Source organism: Lepeophtheirus salmonis, chromosome 5 (assembly GCF_016086655.4).
Source record: "Lepeophtheirus salmonis chromosome 5, UVic_Lsal_1.4, whole genome shotgun sequence".
In the NCBI taxonomy this organism is placed as follows: domain Eukaryota; kingdom Metazoa; phylum Arthropoda; class Copepoda; order Siphonostomatoida; family Caligidae; genus Lepeophtheirus; species Lepeophtheirus salmonis.
Window position 1 is genome coordinate 20315325 of NC_052135.2, and position 13634 is coordinate 20328958.

Sequence of the window (13634 nt, forward strand, 5' to 3'; positions counted from 1 at the left end):
TCAACATAACATTATATTATATTCCAGGGCAGAGGAGTATAAATAATAATAAAAAATATTCATAAAAAAATTATTGTTAGTTCATTTCGTAATGCATAAAAAACTCAATTTTGTGTAATAAATAAAAAAAAAGGTTCTAAGCTTTTTGCTATTATTTTACGGGCTTAGAAGAAATTAAACTAACAGAGAAGGAATATATATATATATTATGTATTGAGTGAAATATGCATTCTATATAATAAGTAACATGGATTTTTTTCTTATTTAATGTTCATTAAAAGAAGAAATTAATAAAATGTTTAAATTAAAAGATTAATATATTTTAGTTTTCCAGTTTCTTTTAACAGGGCAGCGTGGCCGAGTGGTCTAAGGCGCTGGTTTTAGGCACCAGTCCGAAAGGGCGTGGGTTCGAATCCCACCGCTGTCAGGAATACTTTTTACTTTTCTACTCTAGAAATATATAGATTTGACATACCTTACCTCAAACATAATATGTAATAGCAAGAAAATGTTTCTTTCAATTCCTGAGCAAAGGGAGATGGGGGAAAAAAAGTTAAATACAAGTTTTTCTTAATTTCATACATTTTCCTACTTTATATTTTATGTAGGTACAATATAAACCTATATAATGTATTGTACATAGGAAACAAGAATTGGGTATTGTTAATGGGTTTAAAATATATGTTCGTATACATATTAAAGGTTATATAGAGTATGCGTATTGTATATCCTGGTTGAAAAAGGTGTCTTTTATGTACTGTGTGCATAAAAATAAGAGAAATCATTCATAGAAACAAGTTTAATAAATGATAGTGTTATCGCAATAAAGACAACATATTATAATAACACTGCAACTATAGAGGACAATGTGTCATTGGCCCTCCAACTTTTTAGATTGAGTGAAATTATTTATATAATGAAATGGTTAAGTTGGGTGACTATGACGCTATCATTACATAATTTCCCCCACTTACTTTTCCATACTTTTTTGACAAAAAAATGTTATTAGGAGCAATTCAAATGTACTTACAGAGGCGCCTTCAGAATTTTTTTTTGGGAATGATGAGAAAGACACTTCCTCGGAGGACAATTTTTGGGTAAGGTAATGGGTCTGCAAGTAATAGTTCGAATATAAATTTGGTATAGTACCGTTTTGAATGCGTATGTGCCTTGGGACAACTACACCACACCTTCCTGTAAAACATATTATCTCTATGGAAAAACATAAAATAGATAAAATATTTCTACAACAAGGGTAGTATACCGAACAAGACTAATACTTAATAATATATTTTGATGTGGATCAACATTAAAAAATTCTTTTAAAAAAATCACGAAAACAAGAAAGTCCCAATTAATTGCTTTACCTCATATATGTACACATAAAACTCCTTCATTCATAGACATAATTGTGTCATTATTGTACAATTTGTGGGATGAGTTAAAATACCCAAGAATTTTTGCTTTAGTTTTGAGGCTTTATTTGAGATGGAAAACTTATTTTAGCCCCGATCTGGTCTTTCAAATAATATCTCTCAATTTATCATTCTTTTATTGCGAGCATCAATTTTTACTACATTATGTGCAATTTGTGGATCTTTCAAAGGATTAATCAGTATAATATGTTCATAAAATTGACGGTAATTCATCCAACACTTTAATTTTGAGAAAAATCCTTCAATTTTACCTGTGTGATGACGAGCCACTTTTGAATAAAAGATACAAAGTATTGATTTCCATACCTCCGGACCACAACATACTCAATATAGTGATGTATACTTTCGTGGCTACAATTCATCATAATTAATTATTTATAAAAGCTTACTTATGAAATATAGGAATACTTTACATTATTGTATATTTATAGTATGTATGTTTAATGCACGAGTGATGTATCGGATCTTTAAATCGGGGTCCAGGGTTCAAAGTGGTTGATTCTACTAACAATTCCCTGATCTTAACGGATAATTATCTAAATTTTAGCGTATTTGATCTGGTTTTAATCTGTTTCCTCAATTAGGCTGGAGAAACAGCACCTTCTCAATCTATTGCTCCCAATGTATAGGCTTGTATAATTTTTTGAGAGGGCATTCAAATTTTGCTCGAATATTTATTTTATGCTGTTTTTTTAATAATATATATTTTCGGGCAGTCCTTTTTCATAAGTTTTCCTTTCATTCTTAGGCTTTCAAACAAAGTGGTGACACTCATTGTTCCTTCTTAATCTCGTCAGCGATTTTTGACTGTTCTTTCTCCCTTCTCAAACATCCCTAGCATATACATTGTACATAAAATACCCATTTGAAGAAAAAAAACATCTGTTTTTGTGTGTGTATTTTTGTTTGTATGTCTACACAGTGCGTTTAAAAACCCCTACAGGACCAATTCATATTTAATTTAAAAGAACTTAAATAGATCTTTCAAATGATACCATAGTAGGATAAAACTTCTGGTTGGTCCTTGGGATCAGAATAAAGTTAATTTTGTATAATTATTAATTGATTCAAAATTCAATTGCATGCTGTCACCATATCGTAGAATCTATCCAGTTGTAACTTTAGTAGATATAAAAGGCTGTCACAGTAGTACTATTTACACAATTCGTGGTCTCTTTTGTGGAACCCCGATGACAAAAGGTAGCCCCTCCATTAAAACGCAATTGATTAAAGATTACGTTGGATATAACTGTTAAAGTCTAGGTTAATTAAAAAAACAGTTATAAAAATCCCTTCAAAGGAGATGCTTCACATTGAAATCAGAGTTTCCATAGCCCCCCCCACACACACATTCATCAGATCCCATGGCTTGGGTACCGTGGTTGGTAAGTAGATCTTTCAAATGATGTCACATAAGTTGGGATCAAACCCATGATTGACCTTTGAGATTAGGATGAAGTCGATTTTGTAATATTAAGGTATTCAGAATTCAATTACATACTGTAGAATTTATCCGGGGTAAAGTTTAGTCGAAAGGGAAAGCTGTCAGATCCACAAGGCACGTGGCATCATTGGAAAGATCTATTTAAGTTATTTTAAATGAAGTATGCGTAAGTAATTTATGGGTAAGCAATTTTTTTCAGACACACCGTACGTTGTTTGTTTGTAGACCCGTAAATCTATGAATCATCGCTAGCTAATAATTATAATCTTTCTTTTGATAATGAATTTACTTTTTTTTTCATCATCATATCTTGGCAACGTTTCCTTACTTTAAATATTATAATACTTACATAGATAGATATAGGTATATAGGAAAAACTGTAACATTTACTGTTCCTTGTCTTCCTTTAATGTATGTAGATTGTAGGCATAGGTATAATATATAAATTTCGATAATATTATTATGAGTTTTTATTTTTAATAATAATATAATTTTGTAAAATATGTTCTTTATACTTTTCTATATTTATATTATCTAGAACATAGCGTTACCTCACCAACATAAAAAATACTATGTATTTTGTTATAAGCTATAGATTTTTCTGCTTCTATCCCCCTCCTCTTATTTCATTTCCCTACATTAACACTGTTCAACATCAAAAATGTAACTAGCACAAAATAGACTGTAGAGTTTGATCCTTTGATTCAAATATGACCTTAGATTATTTCTTTTCCACTGAGGGCCTTCAGAAAAACAATACATTTTTTGGTATTTATGACTATTTTTCAAATTTGAAGCTTTTTTAAGCACTTGATGTTCAATATGAAATAATTTAAAGTGTACTTATCTATGGCCTCATAATGAATGGATTTTTCCTATAAGATTATTTTAAAAAGGAGATTTAACATTAACACATTAAAATTGTCTTATCTTATATCGACAATAATATAGAGCGTTTTTGAAGGTGGTATTTAAAAAAAAAATTTAGTTCAGACTTTTAGCAATCATATGAGATATTTTTACTCAGTCTGGCTTTATTCTTCTGAATCTTAGACCCTCTCGAGAAAGAATGACCATTTCCAACTTTAAGCAGAGATAAAAGATTACTTGAGTTCTAAAGTTGACAAAAACATTTAAAAATAGTTTTAGAATCTTTAAGCATTAGGCTTTAAAATATATCTATAATAGTTATACATTTGTTTAAGAACGACTTTCTTGGACCCTCTCAGTTCCTAATCCAGCACTTTCGGTATATTGTGTGCACTGTAAGTAGTTTTTAAATCTTTGCAATGTGTTTTTGACCGTCAAAGAAATCGAAACTTTCAAAAAGGAAGCTTTATTGTTTGTAAATGTAGAATGCTATCGGCTGTGCCTAGTATTACTTGAAGTTACTAGCCGTCAACAAACCGACAATAAGATAGACAAATGTTGCTTTTACAATATAGATATTTACTCTCTTTTTGACACCCTAAGCTTTAGATACACACGCTCTATGCTATTTTGTTATTCCTTAGCTTAAGTATTTTAATTTACACCGGTCCAAGGTATTAAGTGCAAACTTATAAATGATGCATCGGTAGACACATTGCTTTACTATACATAATTTAAAACAAATTTACGAAATATTTTATTATTTTAGTAAGAAAATATGAAAAATTTAACCTTAATTTTTTTTGAACGCATTCTCTACAATTAAAGTACGCCCTGAAAATAGAATTTTAGTTCCTCACATAAGTTTATGTTTTGTCTAAAACTCCAAATGACAGTCTCTAGATAGGTGAAATATTGAACTGAGGACTAAAAAATATAAAAATAATTACATGCATTTTTTTTTGAAGTATTTATTTTGAAATACAAAAGCAAAATTTATGTTTAAAAATTTCTAAGCAGCCACAGTTATTCCAATAACCCTGTAAAGTAGCAATCGTTCTTGATCGGTATCATCTAAAAATATCATTTTGACCAATTTTTTAATCAACTTTTGATGACGTCAATTATAACTTTGAATGAGACAACATGAAACTGCTACTCATATCAATTTAAGACCAACTTTTAGCTGAAATGTTGGTCTAGTAGGCACTTAAGGTACACTAAGTAAAGAGGCAAAATGTAGTTTAAAATAATAATGTTCACTCATTCCCACACCTTTCAACAAAATAATGACTAGGGATTGGACATCTATAGAATGTAAAGAGAATGAAACTGTAATATTTATCTACAAAAATCCCATGCCTAACAATAACGTGGTGCAAATTATAAATAAGGTAGACTCTAAATATTTAAACCTATTAGAATCTAAGATGATATCCTTTTCCTCCGTTAAAATGTCTGTCACCTCTTTTCTTAGAGCTTTCACTGAAGGAACCACCTATCACGAAACTGAAAAGAGTGTATTGGACTCTGCCTTATCACTAGTACATTACCTTCCCTTAATCAAAGTTTTTTTTATTGGGGAGGGAGGCTGGTTGTAGTAACGTTAGATGTTTAAGTATTTCATAATTATATATTATATATATAGGGGGAGCCCTCCCCACCCCCGATGATTACACCCTTCTATTGATATATATTTTAAACAATATGAGCAGATAAATAGTTTAGTTTTTTAAATTAAACATGTCATCACTAATTTACATTATTGTGATTTTTTTCATATAAATTTACCCTCTTCATTGATAGTGACCATCATCCATAAGATTTTTTATCTATTTACATTCAATCCTTTGTCCATCTTGTCTGATTTAATCTATGAAACTACTTGATACGATATAATACGACTTACTTATGAAAATATTACATAATTATTAACCATATGATATATATGTATACGTTGTATATAATTTGAAGATTAATATTTTGAATATTTTGAAGCGTCATTCCCTTTGGGTCTTTTTGATTTATTGTACTAATGAATGCTTGTTTATCGTGGTCTAAAAAGGTTTGATGAGTATGATAATTATAATTGGGATCCTATCTACATACGTTACATAGTTCATGTTTTTAATTATGCCAGAAAATCAATTGTGTACACGGTGGGACTCAAATTTTTCGTATAAATTGAAATAGCTCATTGGATTGCTTTTAAAGATAAATTTTAAATTTTTTAAAGTTGAACAAAAAATACAATTTCTGAATTTATTTCTAAGGGCTAAAGGGTGTATCCAAAGTCGATGCAAAAAAAAAAAATGTATAAAGAAGTATTCACAGAATATAATGCAATTAATTAAAAAAAGAGTTAATACAAATATTTTTTTCCATTGCTTCTTTTGGAATTTTTATCTTGGCAATAGTACTCTGACTACAGAGGTATTCAGAGTATTGACATGTGAGTGGTAGGCTGCACAGGCTTTGGCAACGCCGCTGCACATAAAGTAATCCAGGGGATTCACGTTTGGTGAATTAGGTGGCCAAACCCCTCTGGACCAAAATCCCTTGTATCCTAATTTATCCCTGATGTACTTCTGTGCGGCCTCGCTTGAGTCAAGCACCATTTATCAACACCATAGATCATTTCATATCCTACAAAATGAATTGCGGCATTTTGGTCATTGCTTAACTCCCTAGCTATCTGTCAGATGCTACTACGCAGCTTCAATTTTGGCCTTAATTGCACTGATCTTGGCTTCTGTGCGTGCTGAAAGCGGCCTCCCATTCTGAGTTTTGCACGACATAGTAATTGTTCTTGACTTTATATACCAGGCATGTGGAGGGGCAGAAACGTTCGGCAATGCCATTGATCTTGTCTCCAGCGTCAATGCACAACAATTTTCTTGCTTAGCTCCTCCATGGTTCCACATTTTTTTTGTTTATTAAGCTAGGAAAACACAAAGGGTCGCTAAAAAAAAGCTCTTACGTTCACAAAGCTTATTTTTGTTCATGAGAAATGAGCAATTTTATACGTACATTACTTTTTTGCTTATCAGCTTATCAGGTATAGGATTTTTTATTCTTATTTCACTAAAAATATGAAACAAAAGTTTTGTTAAGAGTAATTAACATCCTTGTTGATGTGGGTTTGCATGGTGTAAGCTAATTCAGAAACTTAATGACCTCTTGTGTGTTTTATCTAGGATAATTATTTTTAGAGTGAAAGGGGGGGGGGGAAATTTGAGCCGTTACGTTATCGTTGGATCAATATTTTTATAACTCATTTGTCCTGTAAGTACCGTTTCCAGTACAAATCGAGTTTAGTACTGTTTTAAACGCGTCACAACATAAGTATACCCACTAAAGTACCGTTAAACCGAATAACATTACTATTACTATTTAAACATCTTATAACCTTTTATTTAATTACATCATCAGCCAATTTAAATTAGTAAATAGAATTTATAACCTTCCTACAAAGTTTCACCAAAATCGATCCGTAACTTTTTTCGTAATCTTGCTTATACTGCGACAAACCGAGGCCAAAATATCAATTTCGTTGGCGGAAGTCATTATTACCTCTGCCAACGAAGTTAAACTATGTTTGACTCTATATGTTTGTTAGTTGGTTTGTCTGTTTGTAAGGAGGACTACAAAAAAGTTTATAATACACCAATTTTGTTAATACTTTGTTGGAAGATTAAAATGTTGCCTATGTTAGTTAATTTATGTCATCATTTCATTATGATCTATTAAAATTTCTACTTGATTTTTGGCATCATTACCAGTAATATAGCAAAGTTTATTGGAGTTTTATAATGTACCAAGGAATACTGATTATTGAATCAATAGCTAAGAGTTATTGACAACTATAAAAGGACAAACCTTGCTTTAATAATAATAAAAAGGAAGTACAGTGTGATAAATATTATAAAGATATGTCAGTGTCTGGAGGGGATAAATACTCAAATTCATTTAATTTTATAAAATGTTGTTTAATTTCGAGTTCTTCCTGTGTTTTACATAAATAAAATTTTTGTTTATTATAACATCTATAACAAATAATGGCATAAAAGCTCTTGAATGTATCTACCTATTACAATGCATGTTTTTACTATTATATTTTGAAATATCTCATATCTGTTGTTATACAATGTTTACAATGGTTTTAATGTATTTGGTTCCAAAGTTATATATTTTTTCCTTTCTATAGTGTGGCTATCATTTTCGTTTTGTTTCTGGACTATATTTTAATGATAAAATGATATAAACCCACATATTTTAACAATGTTTTTATCTTCTTTTTTTTTGTGTTTATGTAAGTAGGGGGAGATCAAAGAGAGTTCCAGTACTTTTTAGGTTTGTTTCAGTTACTCCTTAATGATTTAACTTAGAATAACGAAATTTCAACACATTCAATATTCTTAAATATGTCTCCTATTATTTGAACCTATTTAAATGAATTATAGTTAAATTATTTTCTACTATTTGTATTTAAATCCCATTTGTCAAATGTCGTAACTGGACGGTTGTAACATAATATATCTTTGGATGAATAAATAACTACACTTTTCATGATTTTGAATTAATGAACTTCAATGTATTATAATAGATTACGGTATAATAATATTAACTCTATAAATCACTAATATACCTACTATATATGTAGGTAGGATAAATTCACTCCCAACAAGCTGTTCAGCGCCCTGCTCTAGCTAAAATAATGCTAGATTTGAAGTGTAATGATATAAAAAAGTAAACAAAAATAAAAATTACAGCACTTGTTACAACTGTCTCCTTTGTACTGAGTGATACAAGATCCCAAACTTTCCCTCAGTGGGCTAGCTTTAAACTTTGATAAAGTTATATAAACAGATGGCAAAATAATCAATAATTCAAATTATTTATGTTATAGAAAAAACAATTTTCCTTAAAAGAACTACTTTTACCCCTCAAAAAAAGATTTGATCTAATATTTAGAAGAAAAGTGATAAATATTTTTCACAATAATCTGTATTATATGATAAAATTATGATGTATATTTTTTATGAGTGTAGCTTTTTTGACGTTCGGGAACTATTCTGGGTCTTCCCTACATATGAATTGATGTATTATCTTTTTTGCTCGTTTAATAGATTGGTTGTGTAAACAAATGATCAAATAATTATACACGACCATATATAAAATAATGTTCATAATCAATAAGTAGATATGTATACATAATATATTTGTGGATTAAATGCATTGCCTATGTTCATGCAAATTACTACTACTGCTGCTAACAAGAGAAATAATAATTACAATATTGGTAGCTGATAAATTGAATTTAGGTATGTATAAGATATATTTAATGAAATACCATGCAATCAATCAAACTGTTTATAAATAACGATATTTCGATAATAATTAATTGGGAGTCAACTTCACAAATTTTGTATTGGTATTTTATACAAAACTACGTATTAGGGTGTCTCGTTTCTGGGGTTCCCCCACAGAGTATAGAAAAAAATTATGAATTTATTCTTGTGAATATTAGAATAAATTTAACTTTTCCTAGTCTATATTTTATTATTAAATATTTGTAATTCATGGATTTGCCCGGAGATATTAGGCGTCAACAAACAGACAAAATGTGCTTTATTAATGTAGAAAATAACTTTTCAAGAAATATTAGGTGCTTTTCATGAGCACACTCACACGCAGTTAGTCAATACTTAGATGCTCTCTCCTCAAGAATATAAGAATAAAAATAACAAATGTAGGAAGTGCTTTCGGTTCTAGAAGGCTACCCAACTGAACTTCAAGTACATACACTTGTTGCTAAAGTTGTATTCTTTATTTTTCATTCTATATAATGTTTTTATTTTTATATTATATGAAGTGTATGATCGATGCTACATACAAAACGCAGCTGAAATTTTGTTAATATGTGACATATTTATGAAATCTATAAGTCATATTATATGAATACAAGGTTTTTTCTTAGATCAAAATTGATCTACTGACATTATTTTTTAATATCTAGATGGCTCATAAGTTGAATCAATATTATTTTTTAAATACTTTCTAACAACCAATAGCAAATTTTCTTAATAGAAGAACAGATAATTCACTCAATTCAGTCCAATTGTATCAAATCAATGAATAATCAAATTTTATATGATGGTCACATAATGAAATGCCCTAATTGCCTTGATAAAACATCCTTTAGGTTGAAGGAAGCAAAAATTAATGTTATTATAAAAACCCAGAAGTGAACCATGATTAATTTTTGCCTTCTTTGCAATTTATTTTTAATTTTCATTTAGGGGATTATCCATTTTTATCATTAAAGAGAGAGTTTTGAATGTTTTGTAATGCTAATTCCGTGACCTAATTAAATAAAGCAAGATTATTTGTTTATTTATAACCTGAAGTTTAATAAGAGGCACAATGATGGTATTTGAACATTCTGATCGTTTTAAGATTTTATTAAAAAAGGAGCATTAACAGGTTAAATTGTGAATTTTCATCTCTCTTCAGGAATTTTTCATTCTAGGGCGTCAGTAGATAATATAAACTTTTCACTACAATTAGCAGGAATTTCAACTCTATCCGAAAATTCTAAAATGTACGTTGTTAAAGTTATATTAGTAGAACAAAAACCAATTTTTCCTTATCTGTACTAATTATAATCAATATTAGTGTGGTTTGATTCTATTTATATAGTTTATGTTATAATTTGCTGCGCCTTTCAGAGAACGCACGGAAATAGTAGCAGACTTTAGTTTGCCATCTTTTGGTCTAAGGCATACACATTTTTATGTGTCGCATTTTTCTTTTCTCCATGTTTGACTACTGTGTAGGCCAGGCAGTGTCAAAATAAGGAACTTAGGAGTCAACTTTTGAAATATTATTATATTTCGTTCCTCTTTACGATTGTTGCAATATAAACTTAGAAGCACAACGGAGTTCAATTCTACAAATACAACAGATATATAGTCTGATTTAAGAAGTTCCCGAGCAATGCCTTATAAAACAATCATGCATGGCACTGACGAGGCTCCCAAAAAAGTTGGGTCAAAGCCGTTAAGGGTATATGAGACAAGTCCTACACAAAACGTTCATCAAAGTTTTTTTTTTTTTTGTTTCGATTAAAATGCAAATAGGTTCATAGTTCCTAGATTCTATTTGTTGACGAAACAAATTATCATAAAACGGGACATCCTATTATACCAACCATAAATTCGGTTCTCTTTGAAATTTATTTTTTGGACATGATGGAACATGTAAAAAAATACTTTTCCATTAAACTCTTTTACCGAACATTAATTAATCAATTTTAATATTTAACTTAACGCTTAAAAATGTTCGAAATTTTTTCATATATTGACTCATCATTGTGCCTGCCATTAAATTACAGGTTATAAATAAACAAATAATCTTGTATTATTTAATTAGGGCACGGAATTAGTATTACAAAACATTCAAAACTCTCTCTTTAAAGATTAAAATGGATAATCCGATAAATGAAAATTAAAAATAAATTGCAAAAGAGCCATGGATAAAAAACACCTACAGTTTCTTGCCAATTTATAGCAGATACCTGTTTTTTTTATCATATCATGTAAGGTTGCAATGTAAATTGCAATTAATTATAAAATACATTCAAACATTTTTGTTACTAAATACAGAGAACTATGTAATAAGAATCATTGACCTGATAGATTCCCATTATACATTTTAATAGGTACAATTGGAACGTTTGCCAAGCAATATTTGGATATCAATTGGTCACTAAAAGATCATATATACATTTTTGCATATAATTTATATATGCATTCATGTACAACCTTCGATACAAGGCGTTTTTTTATGAGTGAACTTATACCAGGCCCACTCTTGATTGGGTCCTGCCCTGGATAGAATGATTATTTTTTCAGAAGTCCTTATAAACTTAATGATATTTAGAAAATAATTTTTAAATTTTCAAACAAGGTGTGGAAGTCTTAGAGGTCTCTTATAGAGCTTGCACTACAAAAATATACTAATTAATGACTTATCGTTGTATCTCAACTCCTACCTTTAAATAATTGAATTTATATAACTTATGCGGTAAAAAAATGATGTAAACCGTTTTACTTCAACGCAAAAAACAAACAGAAAAAAGCAATTAAGCAGGGTTATATTGATTTAAGATATTTTTTTTGCACCAATTTTTGAATTTTTGTTATTATTGCACACCTGCTCCAAGGGGATTTAAAGTTTAAAAAAATCATATTGTAATTTTTAATAGCAGTTCCTTATAAATTCATTTTTATATCTTCGGTTTAAATTTTCATTTGATTATTTAGGTATTCATATTGTCTTTAATCTACTGAACTTGAATTAAATCTTTTTTAGAGAGTGAATATTACACTATTTCACAATATAATTTTCGATGGAAGGCATTTCTGTATTTGGGTCAATTTAAACTAATGTAGACAAATAGTGTTTTTGAATTGTTGATGTTGACAGATCAGATTAGTGTTAGACTTTGAGCATTGTTAGATCTGAATACGCCCGTGTTTTAACCATTCATATTTCCTTTATTTGTGGACCAATTACTAAAATTTAAAAGCCCTGAATCAAAGGAAATAGTTGTTATTTGATAAATAAAACTAAATAGTCAAGTACTTTTACAACACAAATGCTCATAAGGTTTAGTTGTCAGTATCCATCCTACGTATAAGAATGTTTCTATTTGAGTAAATCTTTAACCCTCTGTCAATCTCAGAAATACAATTTATCAACATTATTTTAAATTGACCTAAATACAGAGAAGAGGCTGTTCTCAATTTATAATTCCATTGTGACTTCATTGTGAAACAGTTTATTGAACATTTCTTTATCAGTAAATAAAGGGCAGTCCAACAGTTGAGAATAATGACTAACTACAATATAATTTCCGGCCATTTTTACAGCTACAACCAAAGTTGGAAGGAAAATATGTAATCCTCTCCGTTTGTATTTGTCTATTTGTAAGCAGGATTACGGAAAAAGTTACAGGTTGATAATGGTAATCCTTTGTAGGAATATTATTTTAATTTTAAGGGTAGGTAGCCATTAAATTTTGAAAGGTCAAGGTCAGACAAAGTATGAAAAACGCATTATGGATAAAGCATTTGTTAATATACATAGCTCAATTTGGTAAGGAAAATGTTTTTAGGGGGAGGTTTGCGCTCTACCAAGTACTCATTCTAGCTATTTATCTATTAAGTTGCCAGATAAAATAAATGTTTTTTGAGATTTATCTTCACAAACGCCCAAATATTTGTATTGTGTTCATATTTAGTGAATGTTTTAGCCAAATCAATAGCATTATATTTTTCAAAAGCCAAAAGGCCCATACTGAACAAATAATAGTGTAAAGAGACCACCTGTCTTGAAGTAAAAAAACTTATTTTGCCTTTTAAACCCTGTATTTTGTAAGGTGTAGAAAATAAAGTGTGATTAATATATTTGCTCAGGACTTTGCAAAAAATACAAGAGGATTATAATATATTATATAATTTGGTTATTAACTCTTAACCTCCATTATCCTATTTCTTAATCTCAATAGAGACGATTTATCTCTAGATTTTTGAAGCTCACGTATCTTTTATTTTAAGTGATTTCTGAGAGATTTACATTCTGAAACAAGATCTAAATTTCCCCCTGCCTTTTCTCCCAGCTAAGAAATACTGTTGTGATATTAATAGAGCATCAATCGAGCTAAATCATTATTTATTTATGACATCTTATGTATTACTCAGCTTGTATATATAAAAATAGATTTAAAAAAATGATATTATAACCCTAACAATTTAAATAATGCATGAGAGGAGAGCTGCTGCTTGTCTGTTATGATGTCTTATTAAATACGCACCAAG

The 13634-nt window shown here is 29.6% G+C and overlaps 1 non-coding gene across 1 annotated transcript; it reads left to right on the plus strand.

Annotated features, from left to right (window-relative positions):
• The first annotated feature begins 347 nt into the window (after positions 1 to 347).
• TRNAL-UAG (transfer RNA leucine (anticodon UAG)) lies at positions 348 to 427 on the plus strand. The gene has a single exon. It is a non-coding gene; the product is annotated as a tRNA-Leu (tRNA).
• Positions 428 to 13634: the final 13207 nt, after the last annotated feature.